We start from the raw sequence: 26,969 nt of genomic DNA on the forward strand, positions 1-26,969 counted from the left end.
TTCTTCTAAACTCCAGGGAATGTAGGCCCATTCTACTCAATCTGTTAGCAAATCTTAAAGAAACCAAGAGGAAATAGCAGCCCCCAAATTTACCTCCACTATGGCCAACCATTCTTCCTCTACTGGAGATATGGCACATTGACAGATTTATATAATTAACTGATGTGACACAGCAACACAACAGCAATAATTATAAAAATAACACACGGTATCATTGGGGGATAGTATGATATTTGCTACCAGCGCTCTTAACCCACACAAGATGAAAACCAATAACACAATTCTAGAGATGAGTGGTATCTCTCCGCTAAATATATATTTGCAATGAAATATTGTTTTTCTATAGAAATGTAAAATGGACAAATTCAGTATTAATATAGTTGACTGCAATGGAGATAGTGATTGCTGGTCAACTCTGACCAACTCAACTAAGCTGAAATAATTTACACCATACCCGTGAGCTCGAGTGGTCTGAAGCAACTCAGCAGGTTTAGGTGCAAATGTGCGAGACTGGAGCCAAAGATGTTGCTTGTAACACTACTGTTGGAAAAACAAGTTGGTGTACCTAGCGAGGATGTCAGTGAGACAGTGTGATGTAAACAAGTGCATTGTGCATGCATGGCAATAGCAAGCAAGTGCATGATGCAGTGACGCACAGCAGCTACCGGGCTACGGTTAGTTTTTGCAATTTTCTAAATTGATATTCAACTATCCAGTAGTCTCTGAGTCTCTTGTAATGTGTTGTTGCTTTTTTAAAATTTTCCATTGGAAAAGAAGGGCGTAAGTATCACAGATCTTTTTGAAAAAAACCAAGATATCAGCTATTTGGAAGATCTTTTGCTGATCTCTATGCTCTGCACCAGACAAAATTGCAGCTGACTGCAGAAGTTCACTCGACCTCCATCCAAACAACTTATTCTATAATTTTCAGCTAAAATCCACACTCAAACTCCAGTTTCTAATCGCAATGGGGTCATCAGCTATAGAGCTGGCAGCAAGAGGGTTAGCCAGTCCGAAGGAACGAAATGGTAAAGATTTCATTCAGGACACATTTCAGCACCCCACTATCTGTTGGTCAAACATCAGTGCTGGTATATACCATGAAGATGTTTACCATCATTGAACCCACTGACTCAACCAGAGTCCAGACTAAATGGGCCTTAAGATTAGTAACAGGAGCAAATATATATATATTTTATTTTCTGCAATTGATCTAAATTGGATTGTCCTTTAGAAAATGTTCAAATGGAGCATAAAATGTCACAGAAATAAATTGTGAAGTACTTTGATGAGTAACATTGTAACAAGAAAAAAAAGGATTTAAGAAACAAACTACTTCCCCTCCAAGAGAACTTCCAATTTTCTTTGAATCTTTGAGAAAGGAAATTTGAATTTTTTACAAAGGACTTTGTCATCAATAATCTTTTTAAAGAAATTAGCTATGAACAATTTTGATTTACTAGCATCCTTTAAGCTTCTCCTTTCTATATACTGTTTAGTTTTAAATAATTTTGTTTAAGCAGCAATTACTAAATTACTTTCCTGATGTTAGCCCGGGTGAATAATTATGTCTTACAATAGGAGGAGAATTAGAGTAACATATAAAGTCCAACTGCATGATAGGGTAATGACTGTATTTCATTCGGCACTCTCTCATTATTGAACTCAGTAACTTCTTCTAGCCAGTTCCCCCAATGATTATTTGTGCTCATAATTTAAACAAAAATATTCATATGTATATGAGGCCCAGTAAAGTGATTTCATGATCCTTGTCCTCACTTTCAAATCTCTCCATGGCCTAACCCTCCCTCAATTATCTCCTGCTGCTATACATTCCCAGACTTACCCTATGCTCTTCCAACTCCGATTTACTCTCATTCCCAACACTCTCTGCTCCACCGTTCTTATAGCCACTACACCTGCTCCTTTGGAACTCTTTCCCTGCTTTCAAAATCCTCTAAGAAACCCTTCTTTTCAACTGTTCTTTTGCCCCCTTCTCCCAACCTTTGTTTCCCATTCTCCTTCCTGCATGATTTCCATTTCACTCCATTGCCCTGTAAAAATCTGTACATGAAGGGAGCTGTAGAAATGTAGGAAAATATATCACTTCGTAACCGTTTGAATTTTTTTTAAGACTACTGAGCATGAAACTCACTATTAGTTCCAGAACATCAGAATTTGAAACAATAACTTGCATTTATATAGCAACTTTAACATAGTAGAAACATCCCAACACGCTTCACAGGAACGTTATCAGACAAAATTTGACACCGAGCAACATAAATAGATATTAGGACAAGTGCCCAAAGCTTGGTCAAAGAAGTAGGTTTTAAGGATGGACAAAGGAGGAGAGAGAGGTAGAGAGGTGGAGAGGTTTAAGAAGGGAATTCCAGAGATTAGGGCCTAGGCAGCTGAAGGCACGGCTTCCAATGGTAGATCAATAAAAATTGGGGATGAACAAGAGGCCATAATTGAAGAGCACAGAGGCCCTGGAGGGTTGTAGGGCTGGAGGAGGTTACAGAGATAATGAAGGGGGTGGCCATGGAGGGATTTGAACACAAGGATGAGAATTTTAAAATCGAGGCGTTGCCAGACAGTGAGCTAATGTAGGACAATGAGCACAAGGGTGATGGGTGAACAGGACTTGGTTTGAGTAAAAATACGGGCAGCAGAGTTTTGGATGAGCGCAAGTTTACGGAGAGCGGAAGGCGGGAGGCCGTCCAGGAGAGCATTGGAATAGTCGAGTCTGGAGGTAACAAAGGCATGGAAGAGGGTTTCAGCAGCAGATGAGCTAAAGCAGGGGCGGAGACAGGCAATATTATGGAGGTCGAAGCAGGCGGTCTTGGTGATGGAGAAGATATGGGGTCAGAAACTCAGCTCCAAATAAACGGCAAATGATAATGTATGACAAGGAACCATGTGACCATTCTTTCCAAGTGCAGAGTCATTGTGGGCTTTTATTTAAAATCTTTTAAAATATCAATAAAGGATTTTATAAAAAATAAACATAGCGTCAATCTGTTTTCAGTTTAGTTGCCCTTTAATCCATCGCTAGCAGTGAAATTCAAGGCTGATCCATAAATTCAGACTGTCCATCAATGATGTACGGTTAATGTAGGAAGAGAATTGTTGCATTCAATTACAACAAAGCTCAGAAGAAAAATGATCAAATTAAAATAAACACATACACCTTCAAACAGAGAAGATATTTTTACTTTTCAGGACAGATACCATCAGAAAAATAACATAAGAACATAAGAAATAGGAGCAGGAGTAGGCCATATGGTCCCTCGAGCCTGCTCCACCATTCAATCAGATCATGGCTGATCTTCTGCCTCAACTCCACTTTCCTGCCCATTCCCCATATCCCTTGATTTCCTTAGAGTCCAAAAATGTATCTATCTCAACCTTGAATATACTCAACGAATCAGCATCCACAGCTCTTTGGGGTAGAGGATTTCAAAGATTCACAACCCTCTGAGTGAAGAAATTCCTCAACTCAGTCTTCGACTCTGCAAGGTCAACTTATGGGTATGTAAGATGGTTGTTCATAAAGTCTATTCTTTTGATTATGATAATTTTACACAGCTCCAAAGACCCAAACCCTCCCTATTTTTCTCCCTTAATCATCCTGACCGATGCCCCAATTATACCTAAGGGTTGGCACTCTGCTCTCAAAGCTTTCATCAATGTTGGTCTGATCTAGCCATTGGAAATATGCGAGAGCAGCCTGCAGATCAGTCTTTCTAATTTTCCCTCCTTTCTTGTAGAGAAGCATCTGCCTGCTGCAGACATGGTGAGGACTGGGAACCAGCTATGAGAGAGATTCAGCCTGTGCCCCACCAGTCTCTGGCACTGTACATTGTGCTTTCTGTGTTGATAGTTGCAGTCACATTTCAAAATAATACAAGATTCAAACTTTCTATTTTCTTCAGAGTAAAAACAAGATCTACACTACAAAATAGTGAAATTTTGTAAATGATCTCTATTTATATGTGAAACATAGTCACGTCGTTACAACAAAATAATTCAGTGTACAGCATGCTGTGTGTGGCCGTCCCCCTCCTGAGAAATAGTGACTGAACACTGTAGAGTTTCTGTATCTCACTGGGGGTTATTTTAACCTAACACACTGGGTGGGAAACCCACAGAATCGGGTGGAATGCTGGTTTTACACCCCGCCCAATATTACTCCCCATTGACTTCAACAGAGAGTAAAATTGGGCGGGGTGTAAAACCAGCGTTGCACCCAATCTCGTCAGTTACCCGACTGGTGAAATTGACCCCACTGTGTTATGCAATAAACAACATGACACACTTTTTGGAATATTATTTCAGAAAGTGTATGTAAGAGAAATCAGAAAACCCTCAGCCCATAGTGGATAAAGGTATATCAATATACCATAAAATCATTTTCATAACTCAGGAAAGTACAGGTTGCAGAATAACATTTAAAAAGATCATCTAACTTCCCTCATTTATTTCTTAAAACCTATTTTTAAAAATTCAAAACTACAATATGAAGTTAAAAAATTGAAACTCCTAATACAGTACAGGATATGTCCACTTGAAAGGATTTGATTGTTTTTCTGGCGGAAAGTTATAACCTACCCTAAAATTAAGCACTAATAATTTTAACTGAATGTGCTTTGTGCTAACGTTTCATGTAACATGCAAGTGATTTTCTTTATATTTCTACGGCTGAATGCTATGAAGTAGAATTAGGGAAACATTTAAAACCACAGAGAATCCTAAATTTATAGTATAGTCTGATCTAAAAAATCTGTATGCTTTGGATTTTACTTAAGTGCATTAATCCTGCTGCAACTCTTAGAACACTCACCATCTTTTATCTTCTATCAACCACTTTTTTGAGGATATAATCTAATACTAGATTTTTACAGACTAATTCTCCCACCGCCCATTAAATAGGACTTGTGAAACAAAGTTTTGAATCAAAATGATATTTCTTGGTTAATAAACCATAAATATACATGAAGTAAATCATATTACAAAATCTGATGGTATGCCTTATAAAATGGTGACCATTTAGCAGTGAAATCCCTTGTCTTTGTCACTGGCTCACTGTGCTGCACTCACATGCTTCTTTCATACCTTATGATGGATGTTGGTTTGTTTGTGGTGAAACTTGTGATGTGTCCTTTTGTTTGCAGCTTTAAAAAATGTTATGAAATAGCAGCAGATAGTTTTGAGGGCTATAGTGTAGTTTCTAATGTATACAGCAGTGGAGATCTCTGATGGGCATTCAGCCCTTGCTGCTGCCCCTCGTTGACATCCTGCCACTACTGCTCGTGTTGAAGGCACAACACATAACCCCTGCCAATTGCTCCAATCTCCCTACCATGTTACCATTCCCCACAGTGTCATGGTTGTTTGCCTTCTGTTTCTGCAATCTGAATGGTCACAATCGGTGAGGGAGCTTACAATCAAGCTGACACAAAAATGGGTTGAAATCATACTATCCAATATTAGTAATAAATCCATTATGAAGTTCCTCTGCTCATTATTTCAACCCCAAAATTTATAGAGATTTACAGTATGATATCCCTGTCCTATGTGCTGTGCTCATTGACCACATATCGTAGTTACGAAACACCACTTAAAAAGGAAAGATAAAAAGAAAAACCGCAAATGTTGGAAGTCTAAAATTATAAACTGAAAATATACGGTAGGCCTGTCAGCACCTGAAAGAGGGGTATAGGTTGACACTTAGGGTGGGGTATTTCATCAGAACTTTTTTCAGAAGCTGCACCAAGCAGCACCAGTATCATAGTTGGTACACCACAAGAGGAGGCCATTCAGCCCATCGTGCCTGTGCTGGCTCTTTGAAAGAGCTATCTAATTAGTCCCATTCCAATGCTCTTTCCCCATAGCCCTTTCAATCTTTACCCTCAAGTATTTATCCAATTCCCTTTTGAAAGTTGAATTATTGAACAACTATTGAATCTGCTTCCATCACCCTTTCAGGCAGTACATTCCAGATTATTACAACTCACTGCGTAAAAAAATGTTTCCTCTTGTTGCCTCTGGCTCTATTGCCGATCACCTTAAATCTGTGGCGTTTGGTTACCGACCCTTCTGCCACTGGAAACAGTTTCTCCTTATTTATTCTGTCAAAACTGTTCATGATTTTGACACCTCTACCAAATCTCCCCTTAACCTTCTCTGTTCTAAGGAGAACAACCCCAGTTTCTCCAGTCTCTCCACATAACTGAAGTCCCTCATCCCTGGCACCATTCTAGTAAATCTCTTCTGCACCCTCTCTAAGGCCTTGACATCCTTCCTAAAGTGTGGTGCTCAGAATTAAACACAGTAGTCCAGCTGAGGCCTAACCAATGTTTTATAAAGGTTCAACATAACTTCCTTGCTTTTGTACTCTGTGCCTCTATTAATAAAGCCCAGGATCCCATATGCTTTATTAACAGCCTTCTCAACTTGTCCTGCCACCTTCAAAGATTTGTGTATGTGCACCCCCAGGTCTCTCTGTTCTTACACTCCTTTTAAAATTGACCATTTTGTTTATATTGCTTCTCCTAATTCATCCTACCAAAATGCATTACTTCATATTTCACTGCTTTAAATTTCATCTGCAAGTATCTGTCCAGTAAAACTAGTTAGTCTTCAGTCTGAATTGCCCAAAGGTCAGGGAGTGCTCCTAGCCCCCAAGCCTGCCCTCACAGAAAAGCAAAACCTAAAGAGACAACTGCAAGACCTCAACAAGGAACAAAACAGCAACATCAGCTCAGTACAGCATGCCCCCAACTACCCATGGTTGGTGATTCACTAGTACTTAGAAAAAAGATTAATTGGTCTTTGATCTCAAAAATTTTCAACAAAAAGAACTACTTGGGACTTAGCCATAAGAACAGGAAATATCAAAGATTCCACGTTTACGGTCATTCTTTTTAGTTCTAAAGGAATATGTCCGCTTTAGATTCTTTTAACACAGAAATTTACTCACATGCTGTCGATGTTGCTTTTAAGCTGAAATAAGGATGTGGTTTCAGAAGTACGCTCAACCAATTTACCAGCAGACTTGGTTTTTCTGGTCTTCAAAGGCTAGTGTTTTTTTCCCCCAGAGATATTTAAAAATCTGTATAAAAATAAATAAAACTTCTCTTACTGATATTTCTGACACATCATAGAGCAGATCTTACCATCAGTTAGGATATGAGAGTACTTCTTTTGAATCTATTCTTGCATTAGTATTTTCAGGTCTTAATGAACCTCCCCTCTCCACCCACCATGTCCATCCTCAGGTTACTTTACTCATAGCCCATGACTTATAACACTACATCATCTATGAGTCCATCCATAAATCCTTAACAGGAGTCCAATCTGCTGTTTTAATACTTCTTTTTATTGATTTCTCTGGTTCTATAGCTGACTACCCAAATACGGAGAGATCACTAAGAACAAATTTGTTTAATTTATTCTATTTGTAGCATCAATGTTCTCTATGGCAGGTTGTTTTGATTGCTAAAAGAACTGGTCAATCAAGATTGGCACTACTATTAAAATTAAGAGCGTTATTAGTCTTTTTTTTAATTCCCTCTGCAACACCAATAAGGAGATCATTTAAAAATACTAGCAGATCAACCCATGGGGTTTCTCACAGCGAGTGAGAGGATATGTTGTTTTCTTAACAACAGGGGTGTTATCAACAAGGTGTGATGGGGAAAGTGTGACATTTACAGGATGTGCATTTTAATATATTATCGATTTTTTTAAAAAGAAACTTAGCGCCCATAACAAATCACATATTCCTCTCAGGACACAGCTGCTCTGTTCAAGTTGACTTTCAATTGTGCCAATTAACATAATTGTCCTGAACAGAACAGATGCACGTGATATCCTCCAAGGAGTTATATGTGGTACCTTTCCCAGAAAGTTTAATAGTTCCTTCTCTTAAATGTTCAGATGAACTTCTCTTTACAATAATATGACTGATTAAAATAACCTATTACTATTTTATTGGTTCTGCCTGGAATGGATGAAACAAAAATAATTAAATACACCACAATCTATGTGGTATTGCTACCAATTGCTATCTTAGAAGCTGATTCTGTAGAGAACTGATCAGTTTTATTTTCCTCCTCCAATTTTTCCCTCCAATTATCTTACGTTTTCCTCTTCTGAAGTCAATAGGGTAGATTTTGACTTTTACATTTAAATCAATGGAAATATAAAATGGGAGAGATGTAAAACGGGCTGCTGACTCGCTATCACCTGTTTTACACTATCGCACAAAGATAATAACTTATCCTGGGGCACAAATTCAGGGATGCTGATAGTTATTGGTGAACTGGATATTCATCATGTACAAGCCCAGATAGTGGACACTGGTGGGCTTTCCACCAACTGGGGCCATTTTATCTCAACTTGATGCTGTTTTCAACTGACATCCACACGCATTGCACTTTCAGTAGGAATCACTGAAAAACATTCATGAAGAAGAACTGTAACTGAGGAACATCACATTGGGAAACTTGCAGATGTATTATGATAGGATCATTCAATCAGAAAATCACACAGCACCTTTAAGGTTTCTACTTCTATGTCACAGCCCTGTATTAAACCATGGGGATGTTGAGGCAATGATTCATTATTTTTTTAAGAGGATCATATGGAGTTAGGTCACAGATCAGCCATGATCTCATTGAATGGCGGAACAGGCTCGAGGGGCTAAAAAGCCTATTCCTGTTCCTATGTTCCTCCCTCTCTGTGCAGAAGCACCTACTCTCCATTCATCCCTTTCTCCTCTCCAAGACTCAGGCAAGTCTGGAAGCTCAGGACAAGTCCTTCTCTCTGAATGCAGCTGTATACCATTCTGAATGCAAGGCTACTGGGCACCTGTGTCTCAAGTAGATGATCCAGGATAATTTCCAGGGTAGTTAGTCGCTGTTAGAATTGAGCATTGTCAGTTTTTGCGGAGACTGAAAGATAAAATACCTTTTTATATATGCTTCATCCTGAAAGAGGAAGAAATGAGATCCTTCTAATTTCATTGTTGGATAATAACACGCAAAGCCCGAACATGTTCATCTGAAAATTCTCTTTCTGCTATCTTATTTTAAGTAGTTAAACTATTTGAAATGAATGGATTAATACCTCCACAAAAATAGGGGAGAGAGGAATTTCAGAGGAACTTGTTAAGCATGTGCATGTATTTTCAAAGTGAAAGTGGTTTACTTACGGTTCAGCTCATCAGGAAATGGTGTTGATGCCTGTAATGGGGAAGACTGCAGCTCAGCTCATTCTACCCTTCTGGCTGAATGAAACCTCATGATTTGTTATCTCGTGTGTTGGGCAGGGGGCATGAAATGAGGTTAAAAAAAGGGAGAGCCAACATTAATTTAATTTTCTTTTTCCATTTACTTTATTATTTTGAGTTACATTTTCAGAGTGGGAGGGGAATTGACTTTTCCCTGAGTGATTTTTTTTTCCCTCTTTCCGGTATCCTGCCCACATCTTAGGTCATTTTGTGTTTGAAAGGCTGGATAGGTAACTTATTTGCAGGCCTAAGTCTCTTGTAGCTAATTGCTTGGAGGTTACACATTGTAGTTTGAAATGACTCACCGTCTGGGCTTTCCTCCCTCTCTGTGCAGAAGCACCTACTCTCCATTCATCCCTTTCTCCTCTCCAAGACTCAGGCAAGTCTGGAAGCTCAGGACAAGTCCTTCTCTCTGAATGCAGCTGTATACCATTCTGAATGCAAGGCTACTCATTTACTATTGTACATTCATCCTCCTTCATTTGGACAGCCGATACAATCCCTTATAACTAAGACTCCAGTGTAGTTCTGTCTTCAGCTGATGGGAAAGCACTCTTTGCAGACTAGGTAGATAAAGCTGGCTTGCTCCCAATTGGAAAAGTACCACTTCCATAAAGCATCCCACCAAGTAACTGATGAAACCCATCTTGTGTGACTCACAGATTCAATTAGCAGTTATTATGCAGAATGAGATTCATCATCCTTAACCACAAGATCATTTTTCAGTGCAGTAAAGCTCTTTAAAAATGAGCATTGTGGAAGAAGCAAAAAAATGGCCCACTGTTTTCTAGAACATGGCTGTTGGGACACTATGAAACACACGCCATTGAACAGAACAGTTATCCATAGAATGAATTAGCAGGGTTTGGCCCTCCTGAGAAAAAAAAAATCATAAACTAGATATATCTTTAGAAGACTTATACTTCAGTAGAGTAATTAGGACAGAAAAAGAAATGACCACTGCACCAACAAGGTCAAGAAAAAGCACATTATGTGATCACCGTGAACAGGACATGACTTTACAAGTACGACGCTCTTACTTTGTACAAGATTTTTTAAAAAATTGTTCAATGTCATAAATGCTCCTCTGTTATACAAACAGTTCCTTTTTTGGTTAATTTTCTTTCAAAGGCACCAGAGAACATCTCTTCCTCATGTGAACTGCAGAAGTAAGAATTTTTTTTTAGATGGAAACTCCACTTTTCTTGGGAGCAAAGAGCAGACAAAAGGTATCAGAAATCAGAGTAGTTCTCACGTAAAAGAGGCTTTCGAAAGCCACCAAGCATCTATTCTGCTGCTGAAACGGAAGTGTCTAATGGGGATAAGGAAGTCATTGGTTTTTGATGGCCATCAGAGTGGTTTTCAACTTCTCTCACATCGCCATGACTGTGCTGTACACTAATGTCAATGCGTGAGAAAGGATGTGAAAAAAAAAGTGTGAAAGTAAATGAAAACATTTAAGGGAGCTGTTCTTAGTCTTTAATAGTCACTAATAATAAAAGGCAGCGTTTGAAGTTTTAAAGAGGCAGAATCTTTTTAATTAGTTAATTTGAACTTAGTAACAGTCAGAAACCTGTAATGTTTTCTATCCGGGCTCCAATTGGGCTGTTCTACTCAAATCACCTCCTAAGTTGCTAGTGGTAGCTGGAGATGGTTACTTCCGCTGAGAGTTTAGTTTTCAGATTTCTCATCGGCCGGAACTGCGAGAGCAGCTCAGCCGTTCAGTATAGCAGATTGAGCAACATGTAACTCTTTAAAAAGAGTTGCTATCATCTTCCATCTCCTCCCATCCATTTTCTTCTCTGGACAAAATATCCTCCATTGCATTCCAGCTCCTCACTGATATAGTGTCCGGCTCCAACGTCCCATCAATGTGGTTCTGTCGCTTGCCTTCAGGGATGTGTAAGAATAATACCAGTCTACTCTCAGATCCTATTTTTCCTTCTTTCCTTAAGGGAATTGGTTTGCTGTATTACTGCAGCTGGGACCAGGAATTCATGATGTGAGAAATGTGAGCACAAACTGAGTTAAGCCACACTATGCCTCAAATGTCAGAACACCAAAATGCTGTGGTACTAAACTGTCTGTGCGGTATGTAAAATGTACAGTAGCATTCATTGCAGAACTCTGAGCTGTATTTAAAGTATTTGCTTGTGAAGGGCTAGGTGGCCCAGTGGCTATCAAATTGTCCTCTTTCACCTCTGGGACTAAGATTTCAGTCCAATTTAACTGACAAAATTAAGATTAAAGTCTTCTCTCTTTGCTGTGTGTAGGAGGCCTAATGCAAAGGAGTTTAGGTAGCCTCTCCTAGCAGGGGCTGATCCGTGCAAATATAGAGCTCCTGGTAAAACTCACTCCTACCACTGCTGATTTTCAGCATAATTGGAGCGAGCCGGGAGAGAGGGGGATGTGCTCATTGCATCCCCACCCATTTTTACATACCATCCAATTTCCTGCAGGCAGGCCTGGTGACGTACAATACACCAACCCATATATGGACACGTGTTTTGTAAGCAAATGCAAACGAGAGGAATGCGTTCTTTGACATATTTCCCGTCATTTACACCATTGCAACGCTGCATGCCAAGTAAGCCCGTTGGTCCCTGGCGTCCAGCAGCGCTTTGATGGTGGGGGTGGAGTTGCATTTTTTACCTCTATAAAGCCTGGCCCTCTATCCAAGGATTCCATTTTCCCACCAGCCTTTGGAGGCCATCCACCCATGGAATCTATTTACTTTAAAGGTCTTGGGATGTTCTTGCTAACCCATGCTGCATTAATAAATTCTTTTGTTTTCTGTAGCTTTACATTTGGATTATCCAGAATGATTGATGGCTGCGGAGGGGGGGGGGTTATTACATTTTTGTAATTTTAAATAACTTTCACTGGCAATTTGGACTCAACTGGGCTTTGAGGCCTACTGATGCCAAATTCTGTCCCCAATCTGGCCATGCCCTTCACAGAGGCTGGGGAGCCGCCTACAATATGTCAATAGCTCTTCAGATTGGAAGATCAGCTGGGGTCATCTTTGGAGCAGGAGGAAATTCTGCCCAACTGGAGATGCATCCCAAATCCTCAAAAACCAGAACATCTAGACCGATACTTTGGGACTCAGCAAGAGGTTTTTATTTGTATTCTTTTTCTTTTCCCATTTCTTCTTCTTCACATACTTGTTGCCTTTTGGTTGTGATAGGACACGGAAGGTGAAGCAGTTTAACCCCTCTACATCACTCTAATCTCTGATTTTATTGGTAGACAGGAGAGGCAGATGGGATCACTTTCTCCCCATATAGTGGCTGCACCAAGAACTTGCAAAACTCTTAATTGGAACTTAGCCCATGGCTGTGAGGTTATTAATGTAAATAGGATGGTAGCTGGGTAGTGGTGGTCTTGGTGGTGAGGGGTGGGGGGGTAGTAGGCATAACGAAATTTTATATCCAAATCGGTGGATTTTGGCAAATTTGGGTTTAGTAAAAAAACAGAATTTTGGCTAAAGTTGGATAAGTTTGACCCTTTAAGAAACTAGCACCATGCATGTGTAGTGTGCATTTTGATATTCTCACTTTATTCACTTTCTACATCTGCAAGTACTTGTTGATAGTAATAAGTAACTCTTTCATAAGATGCAGCTGATTGACAGATTATTATTTTTCTGATGGTGTGTGGGATTTATTGATCATCTTTTCAAGGAGTCCATTTTTCCACCAGCCTAATGGAGGCCCCTATCCAAGGAATCTGTTTGCCTGGTGGCCTCACGATGTTATTGCTAATCTATAATACATTAATAAATTCTTTTGCTTTCTTCAGGTTTAGATTTGGATTATCCAGATTTCAGGAGATCCAAATTCACCTGCACGCTCAGTCCTGGGATCGCAAGAGGCAGCATTTAACCCAACCCCTATCAAGCCTGGACATCAGTTTTGTGTTATATGTTTATATCTTTGTCCTGTCCTATAATCATGGCCCTATTTCTGGCTGTAAGATATACTAAGCTTTTTTACAGCAACTACAAGAAGCTATTTGCGAAGCCAATAGAATAACCCATGATTAAGCCAACAATTGGAGCAGTGAAAATAGTGAGCGCCAAAAATATTCAACAAGCAGCGTTATCACATAAGCCACAGACAACAAAAGCAGGACAGAGCTGAGCTCAATAATGAGTAAAACGTGCTTGGTGTCAGCATGTCAGTTCGCACTGAATTCTATTTAGACTGGGAAATGAAGAGCTCCCTGATGACTTCATGGATAAATGCATCCTTTGAAAAGAAAAAAAGACTTGCATTTATAAGGCGCCTTTCACAACCTCAGAACGCTCCCCAAAGCACTTTATAGCCAATGGGGTAGTCATGCAGTAATGAGGCATTTCTGCATGACTACCAGGAAAATCCAGGTCCAATCTCTGGACACCAGCTGCAGATGTAATAAGGAAATATTGCATCCATCAGTAGGAGGAGAATATTTTTTTAAAAAGCAGCTCGGTCCCCAGCGGTTGACTACAATCCAGTGACCCAGTCGAAAATTACATGATTGAGCTCAGCTGTGATATCCTTCACAATTAAATAGCCTATCTTAAAAATTGGATAGCCAGGTGGTGAAGGATAGAATACTGAGCCTGGTCTTCAGTTGCTTCCAAGCCTTTATTCACAGAGATCAACACAACCCACACCCTCGATAAGCTCTCTCATAAATGGATACAAGACAGTCCCCAATTGATATGCACCACCTGAATACAATAAACACTAATTGATATAAATCACATGCATACAATTAACAGCCTATTGAAACTTTGCCTGATTTTCCGTTGGTTTTCCACCTGATTTTGAGTGGATCTGGGGCAGGCATGGAAAGAAAGTCATCCGGGAGGCCAGTTCCCCGCTGATTGCCGTCACTGCCAAGATTTTTTACTGGAAGTAACGGCAAGCAACGAATACATCTACACAAATATGGACTGACATACTCAAAATGTGCAATAATGATGGGATGAAAGCAGACTATGCAATTACTTTCATAGTGAGGCTGAGCACAAGGAATGCCAGCATGTTGCTCATGTCCAGCATTACTACAGCAGCAGCCATTTTCTCTTCCCCAACCCCTTCCAAGACAGGCTTCCCGACACAGGTGACAATCTCTCTGGGATCCCACTGAAATTTTTGACCGAAGCCTGAACCCAGAAAATTTGCTCAAGGTCTAGTCAGGCAAACAGAGCCCACCAAGCTGACTCCATACTAGGCTTCTGGCAAGTCAGAAAATCTAGTCTTTACTGTCCAGGCTCACACATGAAGAATGCCCATTTGTGTGAGATTTGGAAGCACTGTTGTGACCAATGGATCTGCACATCAGCATAAATTGAGTCCTCCTTCAAAAAGAGTGAAAACGTTTTTCCCCAGCACAGTGTTCCGACAGGAGGGGGTTGAAAGTCCCCACCCCTCGCACCAACCCGCTCGTCTCCCCCATCCCCAGAGGGCAGTAGTCAGTTTTTGAGACTTCATTAAAACCGAGTTTTCGGCAAATTATCTATGGAAACATCATGGTACTATTTATTCACTTTGAGTCGGACACCAGTGGTTTCAGTTACACAGCACCTTCACATTCTTGGGAAATCTCAAATTGTTTCATAACCAATGAATTACTTTAGAGGGATAATTCTCTGACTTAGCACTCACACTAGTAAATCTTTAAACGGTTGAAAAATCTTGCGCAGTGTGCGCTTGGTATTCCAATATATGGGGGTCAATCTTAGATCAGGGCTGGATTGGTGAGGTGGAAGGGATGAGGTGGGCGACAGACCTGTATTCTGTTATCGGTGCAATACACCCGGTAGAAGCCACGACCTGGCCAGTGGCCAGAAGCGGGATTTCGGGGTGGGAGGAAACTAAAATTGCAGTCGGGCCTTGATAATGTCATCTGGGCCAGATCTGCATATTTAAAGCATGACCCCCACTGCCTTCCGGCAGGTGTTCCATGCGCCTACTGAAAACAGGTTAAAATCCAATCCAGGAAGGCAGCAGGATCCCGGGGGTTATGTCGCTGCCCTTATTTTAACTGGACTCCCGCCCAGTTTCCACCAGATGGGGAGGGTTCAAATATCCCCCAAGCTTCCAGACAATGTTGACCACTGGGAGTGCAAAGTCAGAAAATTATGTACACAAATATGGTAGCCAATTTGTGCAGAGCAAGGTTCGCCTAAAGAGTAAATGAGATCAATGACCAGTTAATCGGCTTTAGTGACCTTGGTTGAGGGTAGATTGTTGGCCAAAACACCCCCCACTCATCAAATTGTTTATTGGGATCTTTTACATCTATCTGAAAAGATGGATAAGGCCTTGACTTAATGTCTTATCTAAAAGATAGCACCTCTAACAATGAAGCACTCCGTAAGTATTGTACTGAAGTGCCAACCGAGATTATCTGCTCAAGTCTTGGTATGGGACTTGAACCTGATACTATTCATAACGCACTGGCAATTTCACCTCAAATCACTGTTAAATGTATGATATTATAAAAAATAGAACATTTCAATTGAAGTTTTATTTTCTTACTAGTCCCATTGTCAAAGGAAAATTCTCTTCTATGATCGATGCCTGGAATTGGGTGGGATCGTGGTGGAAAATGTTGTAAGAATTTGGGTATTGAGGCCTACCACAGTTTCTCCACCCCAACTGGGACTTCGCCCCCACCCCTAGATCGGAATCATCACTGGCCACACCAACCCCGTCAGCCACATGCAGATATTGGTGGGTGTGAGGTCTGAGGCCCGGATGCCCGGTGGACTTTTCTAGTTTCTACCATTCCCCAGGGCTGCCATGTGGAAGGTGGCAGTAGGCCCCGGAATTTAGCAGTAAAGGCCCAAAGAAGGGTGAAGGCCTTGTACTGGTTTCCTCTCTGTCCAGTTGGCTCCAGAGGCCTTTTTTTTTCATAAAATAAACTTTGTTCATAAAATTTATAGCAAAAACATACAAAACAGTTGTCATATTACATTCTAAACATACACAATACAGATTATACAATTTGCAGGTTACATCAAGAACAGTTCAACGAAAACATTGTACATAATTACAGTTCATGACACTCTAGGGTGTCTCTTTGCATTACACTCAATACAGATTTTAGATTACAGATTCATTACAGGTACATTACAGATTCATTACAGGTACATTACATCAATTCGAATTTTACATTCTGCCCGGGGGGGGTTTTCCCTGATTGCAGCCCCTCGGTATATAATGGCGGGAAGGCTCTAAATGGTTGCCTTTCCCCACAGAGCCTTTGCGGTGGCCGCACCTAGCTTCAATGCGTCTCTGAGCACATAGTCCTGGACCTTGGAATATGCCAGTCTGCAACACTCGGTCGAGGACAGCTCCGTGCACTGGAAGACCAGCATGTTTCGGGCAGACCAAAGGGCGTCTTTCACCGAGTTGATGGTCTTCCAACAGCAGTTGATGTCTGTCTCTGTGTGCGTCCCCGGGAACAGCCCGTACAGCACAGAGTCCTGTGTTACGGAACTGCTCGGGACGAACCTGGACAGATACCACTGCATTTCTCTCCAGACCTTCCTTGCAAAGGCACATTCCAAAAGGAGAGTCCAGAGACCTACCTGCTGAAAGTCTCGGTCGTGGCTGAGGCCATCAAGGGGCAGAGCCTTGAATCAAATCTTTAGAGTGCTTCTGCCTCTTTAAGGTCCCTCATTGCCTCTTCTCGTGCGCGCTGCATCAAAGGTGGGATTCGTCACCCTTGCACCAGCAGGCTCCCGCTTGACAGTGAGAATCTTACCAGAAGCCTGACATGCATATGTAATGAGCCCTGACCAGGATCAGGTGGATAAAGACGGATGGGTGGAAGTCCCGCCCATCAAAAGTCTGCGCCGAAGAGGAGAGTCACCCCCATATATTCCGCTTTATTAAGATTTAGCAATCTACGAAACTCCAGTCATGTGCAGCACAGATCACATGAGTGGACATAGTGAGTACTTTCCTACCCAATTAAACCAGGAAAGGAAATTTGCGAATTACACCCCAACCTTTCCCCTCCCCTCAAGCTCCCCTCTACTTTGGTCGAATGGCTGATGTCATCTGAGACTGATCACCATCTCCCTGGGAGCATTTCACTATGAGTATAAGCAGTCATAAGACTAAATTCAGATTAAACCACAAGAAGTGTTAACTAATTCAGCTATTGCAGGGCAATAAACAACTCCACAAAGTAGTTGACTAAAATCAACAACCAGTTTGGTGTCACAAAAGTGATTCCCTAAAGATGCTGAGATGAATAGGGCTACTGGTTCTGGAGTAGGAAAAGTTTATTCAGATTTTTTACATTCTTAGATCCTTCTCAGAATAGGAATAAGGAGCAGTTTACATCACAAGTCACAGCCTCATGCTGTCAGTTACTTCAAACTGCCAACTACCATTTCGATGAGTCTCAGTAGTTTTTCGGCAGTCTTACGTGAAGCACTTCACTATATTGAAGCACTTGAGCTATGGAACTTGGGATAAATCTGCCATTGTTCACCTGGCTTTACAACCAGTGTCCCTCAACTTGCATGTCCCAGGAAATCCTGACTTGGAAATATATCGCCGTTCCTTCATCATCGCTGGGTCAAAATACTGTATCTCCCTACCTAACAGCACTGTGGAAGTACCTTCACCACACTGACTGCAGCGGTTCAAGAAGGCGGCTCACCACCACCTTCTCAAGGGCAATTAGGGACAGGCAATAAATGCTGGCATTGCCAGCGACTCCCACATCCCATGAATGAATAAAAAAAAAGGAAATGTGGGGGAACGCTGCCATTTTCTTGCTTCACTATCACTGCATGTCTGCTTGACTGTTCAACAGTTACCATTGATCTCTACCCCACTGTAGCCCAACCACACCTCCTGATGTATTGATGATTTCCATGGAGATGTCTGTAGGTTGGACCATGTTAATCAGGTCAGCAAGGACATGGAAATGCAACATTTTCTAATCAGCACATTTGGCGAGTATGTTAATCAACAAATTAGAACTCAGTCACAGCCAGATGATAACCATGGTTTAGCATCCTAACGAATAGGAACTGGGTTTCTTTAACTCCAAAAACATACCAGCCGGGTGGTATTCTCGATGTGGTGATTAGAAATTGCAGTCTAACAGAGCAGAAAACTTGGACAATGCATTTTACTGAACTGGAGGAGGTTCACATGATCAATGACACACTGTTCAAGGGGTAGTGATCTTCAGCAGCCTCATGCCCAGGGAGCAGGGCTGGGAGGAAATGGCAAGGTGGTGATTACCATCTCCACTAACCAAAGGATGTGGCAGAAGACCAAAAAAAATGTAATGGTGAAAAGAAATCCAGCAAAGAAACAATAGTATTCGGGAGGCCGAGGACCAGCTGGGGGCAGGGGTCACAGCAGCTAAAAGTACTCACATAACTAGAAAAAGCTGTGGGCCTGAAGCATCTGTGTAGTGCGCTGCTGAGTATGCCTGATGGAGTGTAACGTTATCTTTCAGGCCTGCACATTCCAGAGTTTACCTCCATGTGTGCACATCACATGCCTGTTGAGAAACCACAGTATGACTATAAGCAATTGGATCTCCCCATCCTTAAATGCTGTTTTCAACCGCTTTATGGAGAACAGTTACCATCGTTGTAAACAATATCAAAAAATGAGAATCCTTGACAAGAATGGTCAACTGGAACTCTATGACTATTATTGCACTTATTGCATGACAGTAAATCATCATAACTACCAACAGGCAGAAAATCATCCTCTCTATTTTTAGCAATTGCAGTAACATGGCTGCCCTCGCAGCTCAGTATTCAATATATTTCATTGTCTGGTATTTAGTTATACAGACAGGAAGGCTCCAGGTTTGACCTTGGTTTGTATTGAGCTAGCTGATGTCAATGTGACAGTGAAGGGGGAAATCAGATTTGACCTCAATGTCCCCCAGTCTAAGAAGGGGAGGAGGAAAGAAATCAAATTGAGCTCCTCTCCTATTTCCTGTCCAATAATCCCTACTGATAAAGCATGAACATCAATTTGAGGTCACAATCAGGCTTAGCTCTGATGCTCCCCTTCCCTATGGTCCAATAGTATGCTGACACTCACAATGCAGGCTCACACATGGTGAATGGTCACCAGCACAAGGTACTAGCGGGCTGGCAGTCACCCCATCCAGGAGAGGGGAAAAAATTTGAAGGAAATTGCTGAAGCATCCTTTTAAATAGAAAAACAACACATCACAATGAAATCCTGATAAAACTATATGACGAGGATAGCTTGGCAATGAATACATGGATTGGCTTTATTCAAAATGCAGGAAAAAAATAAGCAATTTTGAAATCTTTGTACTGTACCACAATCATTTAATCACTCGTTCAGTAATGGAATTTAAACCAAAAACATTCAACAAAAACGTTTTTATACAATAGTGTTTCGACTTCCATAATGTGAGATTACAAAATGTAAACATTGACTGATTGTATTTAATTGCAGAGTATTAAAAAGGATTATTAGGGAACCTTTTACTTTATGAACCAGGAATTTTAATTTGAACGTTGGTCTTGAATTAGGAATTCTGTAGAATGGGAATGAAGGAATGGGATCTGTGATTTGATCTGCTTGAATCAAATATGCTTTTATGTGGATTAATATTGTTACTGATTTTCATGCTGTCAACCATTTGGTTACAATAAGAAACTAGTCTGCTGACACGTAGCATATTGCAAAGTTCTGCTGAAAATCTTACAGAACAGATTTGCAGCATGTGAAGTAAACTGGTTAAGTTAGCTGGAAATATTCATGGACAACTCATGTTGTTCACGAAGATCACAAAGATCAGTGCAGAAGAAGGCGGCTATTTAACCCATTGAGCTACCCTTCCATAGAAACCTATGACCTCCCCCCCCCCCAACCCCCGGCATCACAGCAGTCAAATGGCTCGTGTCATTCCAAAACCTTTAAAGTTCTCCCTTTGTTCTGCTCAGATTCACCCACATGTAGTCTACGTGCTTACTTTAAAAGAGAAACCAAATATCCTGACTAATTTTGAAACGTTGAGTTAAAGCAACAACATAAACAAAATATACAAAAATGCACGTCTACGTTTCTTTCCCTTTTAGAAAATATAATATGACTTGTTGGAGACGCAATAAACCATTATTGTTGAACTGTGCGTAGCGGGCAATATAAATAGCTCCCCACCTATTTTCAAAGTCAATGCTAGCATGCAACTGCTGCTGGAGGAAGTAGAAACTATAGCCATCGTTCTACAGCTGATGTCATGAAATAAAAAAAACTGCAATATTCCAACGCGTTATCTTAAACTGCAAAGTAATGTTTTGACTTAGATCAATAAAATATTCGCAATATTCTCTCAACATTTAAAGGCAAAGCAGTTATATTCTACTGAGTTGCCCAATAATCCTAAGTATCAGAGAAAGTTAGATACATGTATAGTTACTGATGAGGCCAAATTATTGACCTGGTTAGGAAATTGGCTGAGCAGCAGGAGACAGAGAGTAGGGATAATGGGCAGGTACTCAAATTGTGACTAGTGGTGTCCCACAGGGATCTATGTTCAGGCCTCAGCTATTCATTGTATTTATTAATGACTTAGATGATGGGATAGAGAGCCACATATCCAAGTTTGCCGATGGCACAAAGATAGGCAGTTTTGTAAACAGTGTAGATGGAATCATAAAATTACAGAGAGATATTAATAGATTAAGTGATCTGGCAAAACTGTGGCAAATGGATTTCAATGTAGGCAAGTGTGAGGCCATCCACTTTGGATCTAAAAAGGATAGATCAGAGTACTTTCTAAATGGTGAAAAGCTCAAAACAGTGGAAGTCCAAAGAGACTTAGGGGTCCATGTAGATAGATTAAATAGTCGTGGACAGGTACAGAAAATAATCAAAAAGGCTAATGGAATGCTGGCCTTTATATCTAGAGGACTAGAATACAAGGGGGTAGAAGTTATGCTACAGCTATACAAAGCCCTGTTAGACCACACCTGTAGTGCTGTGTTCAGTTCTGGGCACCGCACCTTAGGAAGGATATATTAGCCTTGGAGGGAGTGCAGCGTAGATTTACTAGACTGATACCTGGATTCCAAGGGTTAAATTACGAGGAGAGATTACACAAACTAGGGTTGCATTCCCTAGAAGATTAAGGGGTGATTTGATCGAAGTTTTCATGATATTAAAGGGAACTGATAGGGTTGATAGGAAGAAACTATTTCTGCTGGTTGGGGAGTTTAGGACAAGGGGATACAGCCTAAAAATTAGAGCCAGGACTTTCAGGAATGAAGTTAGGAAAGGGTGGTAGAAGTTTGGAACTCTCTTCTACAAATGGCAGTTGATGCTATTTCAATTGTTAATTTTAAATCTGAGATTGATAGATTTTTGTTAACCAAAGGTATTAAGGCATATGGGTCTAAGGTGGGTATTTGAAGTTAGGTCACTGATCAGCCATGATCTCACTGAATGGCGGAACAGGCTCGAGGGGCTAAATGGCCTACTCCTGTTCCTATCTTCCTATGATCTATGTTCCTATTTCTGTCACCCCACGTTAAAGTGTGCTTTACAACAACTGTTTAGAGTGCAGGCATTTTGGGACTGCCTTCTTACATGGCATCATTAAATAGTTTAGGTAAAGTCCATGATATATAGTTTGTACATGGCTTGTGGGAAGAGTTAGCTTGATGGACCAAAACACCTTCTCTCATTCCACACTTTATCTTCTTATAGTCTACCTTTAAGTTAAAATGTGACATTGCAATCTTCAGAATATATAGATAATCTTTAATTAAGGATGAGGCCTGGGAATTTCCATGGGGTGTCTCCCAACCTACTGCTGTAGGATCAGTGAAATGCCTAGAGGAATCCCTTAATGGGCTAAAAAGGGCCAGTTAGGCCAATTCGCCAGAGTTTCTGCTGATCTTTTGCTGAAATTACAGTAGGAGAACGGGAGAACCCCATGGAAATTCTTCCCTCTAGTGTATCATTTACTATCACCTGCAGAACACTTTGGAGGCACTACATCCACCACTTGAGCCCTGGCTTTGTGATTTTCTCCTTCTTTCCTACTTCTACAAAGTTTTGCTTTTGTTAATAGCTTCTTAAATATTTTAGCGCATCTGTCTCCTCATATTATCTGCCACGACCTCTCAGTCCTAATAGGGGTCTTCCTTACACTGCCTGATTTTAACCCCGGGCCAGTTTTCGGCGGGTAAGCAGTGGTGTGGCACCCATTGCTCCAGAATGAAGCCTCAGGGATTTAACGTCCGGGCCTCATATAAACTCCGCCAGCTGATTTCCCACCCGTTCCAGGCGGGAAGTCGGCAGAAAGCAACTGAAAATCGCATGGCCCAGAGGATGTCTGCTGACAGCAGGTACCTAGTGGGATCGGCTGCGGAGGCTGTTCCATGGGGGCCCCCCACAATCGGGAGTGGGGGTTTGGGGGGGGAAGAGTCCAAGGCAGGGGAGCCCTAAGCTTTCCATGTGGCGCCCAGAGAAACACTCCTGCTCCTCCTGGCCCCACAAGTAAAGCTAAAAAAAAATGTAAAACTTATCTTTTTGGGCCTCTTCAGGCCCTAGTCCACTTAGCGGAAGTAAAATGTTCCATTCTACTTCCTTCACTTCAATGAACAGAAAAGCTTCATTTAAAAAATGCAGGTTAGGGTTAACAAAATAGGTTAGACTATCCTAGACTTGCTATGGTAAGACTAAATATGTGTCCATTTTCTCTAGTGGTGTTGGTGGGTTTTGAATTTGACAGGGTCTGCATACAATTCCTGATAGTTTATAGCTCAGTATGTGTGGTGGGGGAACAGTAATTCCATCTTTATAGAAACGGTCAACTTTCAAGAATAGCGTCAGTTAAGGGAATATCAAACCTGAAGCATGAAATCAAAGCCAAATTCCAAATAAACATTTATTTCATCAATAGGGGGAAACTCATTGACCATCAAAGCAATAGGTAAGTAAGTATAAAATTATGCTGATTGGAAGGTTGTTGGTTGAGTCACCTGCTGGTCTTGTACATGTCAACGTATTTCAACATATTGAAGGAGAAATCGAAAGGAATTTTAAAAGAGTTTTTTTTGCTCATTGATTGAATTTTAAATGTGGCAAAGAATGATGATAAAATATCTTGTTCTTTGGGGCTTCAGCTATCTGGTTCCATTGATTTCAGGAACATGAGGAACAGGAGTAGGCTATTCAGCCCCTCGATCCTGCTCTGCCATTCAATTAGATCATGGCTGACCTGCACCTCAACTCCATTTACCTGCTCCATATCCTTTGTTATCCATACCTAACAATATTCTATCTATCTCAGTCTCGAAAGTTCCAATTGTCCTAATATCTACAGCCTTTAGGGGGAGAGAGTTTCAGATTTCTACTACCCTTTGCATGGAAAAAATGTTTCCTGATTTCGCACCTTAATGGCCTAATTCTAATTTTATTATGTCCCCTTGTTCTTGATTTCCCCACCAGAGGAAATAGTTTCTCCGTATCTACCCTATCAAATCCTTTTAACATTTTAAACTCCTCAATCAGATCACCCATCAATCTTCCATACCCAAAAGTATGTATACATATTCACTTAAACAGGGACTGTTGTTGAGATGGGAGAACTGGCTTGGAGATTATTGTGGCTATTGAGCCTAGCAGCATGGGACAATGAATTAATGTACATGGTTGAAATCATAAGATCTACATTGCACCCTCCATTAATGAGTACACTAAAGATGACTGTCTAAGCTGTTTCCCTAATGATTGGTATTCATGGATTAAACTAAAATATAGATTATGTAACTTTTTTTATTAAAAAGAAACAAGTATAGTACAATTTCACCACATAATTTCAAGAATATACAACTTATAAATGAGCAAGAATGTAGAAACGGAAGATTAATAAGGAAACACCCTTATTTATCAAAGATAGTATTTGTGCACAACCACGACATTTACCACAGGGTACATTCTGTCAAATTCCCTGCTCTTAAACATGGTACCTTAAAAAATGTTATTCTCAAGTTTCTGCCACTCTAAAAGGTTTTTGTACTCATTACTTCAGATGTACTGAATGATGTCTTCTGCACAAAAATATTCAAAACTAACAGTAAGGCAGAACATATCCAGAAAGATATCAATCATACATCTTGTTTATGTTAATGGCATTGATGATGACATTTGTTCTTCAATTGTAGTTTTTGAAGCCCTTCAAGCCCTATGAGGAATGAACTTCTGCTAAGAGACTGCCGTCCACACATAGGACAGAATTTTATTATCACCGTTAGTGCTCGTGCTGGTATGAGCTGGGTAACATTTTCACGTGCATCTGAGCACACAAATCATCTTACCCAATGTGGCACCATGGTAGTCTGCGTTGTCATTTCATAGAATCTTACAGCACAGAAGGAGGCCATTCTGCCCATCGTGCCTGTTCACTACACTTCCAAGTTTTGTGTCATCTGCAAATTTGGAAATCGTGCCCTGTTCATAAAAACTTTTTGTTGGCGTAAAAGAAATGCTCCAATACTTCCACTGAACTGTAGTTCCACCTGGATAAGAGTTCGTCCTTGGCATCATTTAACGAGGGCATCAGTTAGTAGCACAGTGTGAAACTTTTTGAGTACATTATTTCCACTGACTGAATGGCAATATATTTACCACATGTTCTAGTACTGAAATTACCACCAGTGGCTATTTTTTTCCATACATGTTTAAATATACAAACAATCAAGCAGTCCTTCTGTCCTGTGACTGCTATTTTCTTTGTAACCTAAAAAGAGTACTAAAGACAACAGGTAGTCCTTGTAACTGTGAAGTAAGAGGATTGTTTAAATGTAAACATTTGAAAAACATTCATTGCAAGTGATGCACAGGTAGACCCTCATCCAAATGTAGACTGCACTTCAATTCATCAATGATACAAAAATGAAGCTAGTTTCTACCTTGCCTTATCTGCAATAACAATAAACCTGAACAAAATGGAAGAAATCTGAATAATTGATCAGTGCATCCATTGCTTCCCTCATTATTAATTGGGCCATTGTGTTCTGGGAACCCCCAAGCTCCTTAACCATTAATGTTCTGAGATTGGGAGAGAAAATCAGAAGCCTGCCACTAAACTATTTTTACCTAGGTAAAAAATAGCATTACTGTTAGTAGTAGGTGCTATTCCCCTTTGCTGTTCAAGAGAAAATCTTAGTGTGCACATTGCTAAAGAATGTAATAGAAAATTATAATAAAACCTTAACTGATAGAAGCTATCGTTCTGCAGAAGGAAAATAAGGAGAAGGAAATTACACTTCAGAATATAACCTGGAATAGTTTATTTTTACATTGCCCAGAGTTCTGCAATTCTTTTTATCCTCCTCATTTTCTTTGCAAAGTCTTTTAAATATTGTTAATTTACTAATAGTAAGGACAGCAGGGAGAGGCTCCAATAGTTTCAGAGTATGTGGCGATGTAAAACTTTGATGTTATATCTCCAGAAACTTTATACAAAACTCATCAGCATATTAAAGACAAATATAAATAAAACCACTCTTGATTATAGGGTTTTTTTGGTGAAATAAAACTTTGATCTCCTGGCTCGGATATTACATTTCAACAGAATCATCTGACTTTCATTACAAAAAAAATGTATTTGGCTTTTTTTAAAGCTAAAATGATGATCCTCAAAGTTTTTTTTTATTATATGCAGTTGCTGAATTTGCAAAAAAGTAGCTGGGTCCTAAAGATTTAAAAGGGTTTTCTGTTTGTGATTCTATTGACTCTTGAAAACATGATCCCAGCCCCCACTATCAATAGTCATGCCAGGAATTCCAAAGTTGATTTCTTTAAGTGTCTGAAATATGCTGGACCATCACAGATAATATTAAGAAATGGCAAAACAGTTGAAAGCATCATTTTAATATTAAGGGCCTTTTGTGTTTGGTAAACTTGTGTCAATCTTTTCACTGTGATTTGCTTGGGAAAGGACAGTTCCCTAACAGCTGACAAAGACTTTCCCCCTGCTCAGGAAATAATATGACTTTCGGATTTGAATCCATAAAATCTGAATTTTGAGAGCTGGATTTTAATGCTCATCATCAATACTACAGGCAAAGGTGATTTTCCTTCTTCCCTTTCTTTATGAGAAATGTCTAATTTTAGTTGAGGTGAGATGACTATGCAGGCCATTGTGAATTGTGAATGATGAACATTGTCATAGAACAATAAAGAGCGAGACATAACAACAGACATCTAACAGTGCAGCTCCAAATGACAGGAAAATAATCTTACACTGAAATGTAAGAATATAAAATAACAGTAATTTCCACAAAGGAAGTACAAAGGAATAAAAATGAACTCTATATCAATCTTCTACAGAACTCACCTATACTCCACAGATACCAGCCTCCATTTTGTGTGGTATTGGTCCGAGGCTTTGAAGCCTTAGAAATGCATTGCACTACAACATGAGCAGTAACTGTAAACAGCTCTGGGTTTTCTGTCAGAAGAATTGTAACCGTAACAACCACAGCGATAGGAGTTTATCAACTAACCACATTTATTCTGCCTAATACACAAAACGACACAACATAAATTTACTTTAACCAAGTGATAGGCTGGATCGTCTGAACTGGTAACATGCTGTAGGTGCAACACTCACTGCGTTTTTGCCTACAAGGTAG

The 26,969-nt window shown here is 40.3% G+C and overlaps 1 long non-coding RNA gene across 2 annotated transcripts in view; it reads right to left on the reverse strand.

The window, feature by feature from the left end:
* Window positions 1–26,969, reverse strand: part of LOC137342827 (uncharacterized) — a 69,296-nt gene that overhangs the window by 25,754 nt on the left and 16,573 nt on the right. Inside the window, exons 1-2 of one of the 2 annotated variants that reach the window (XR_010967354.1) lie at window positions 26,672–26,774; window positions 6,983–7,114 (exon numbers count right to left, since the gene is read on the reverse strand). This is a non-coding gene — a long non-coding RNA (uncharacterized lncRNA). Of the gene's footprint in view, window positions 1–6,982; window positions 7,115–26,671; window positions 26,775–26,969 lie in introns of those variants that run through there. The other variant, XR_010967355.1, reaches the window with a different exon arrangement.

Source organism: Heptranchias perlo, chromosome 26, assembly GCF_035084215.1.
Source record: "Heptranchias perlo isolate sHepPer1 chromosome 26, sHepPer1.hap1, whole genome shotgun sequence".
In the NCBI taxonomy this organism is placed as follows: Eukaryota; Metazoa; Chordata; class Chondrichthyes; order Hexanchiformes; family Hexanchidae; genus Heptranchias; species Heptranchias perlo.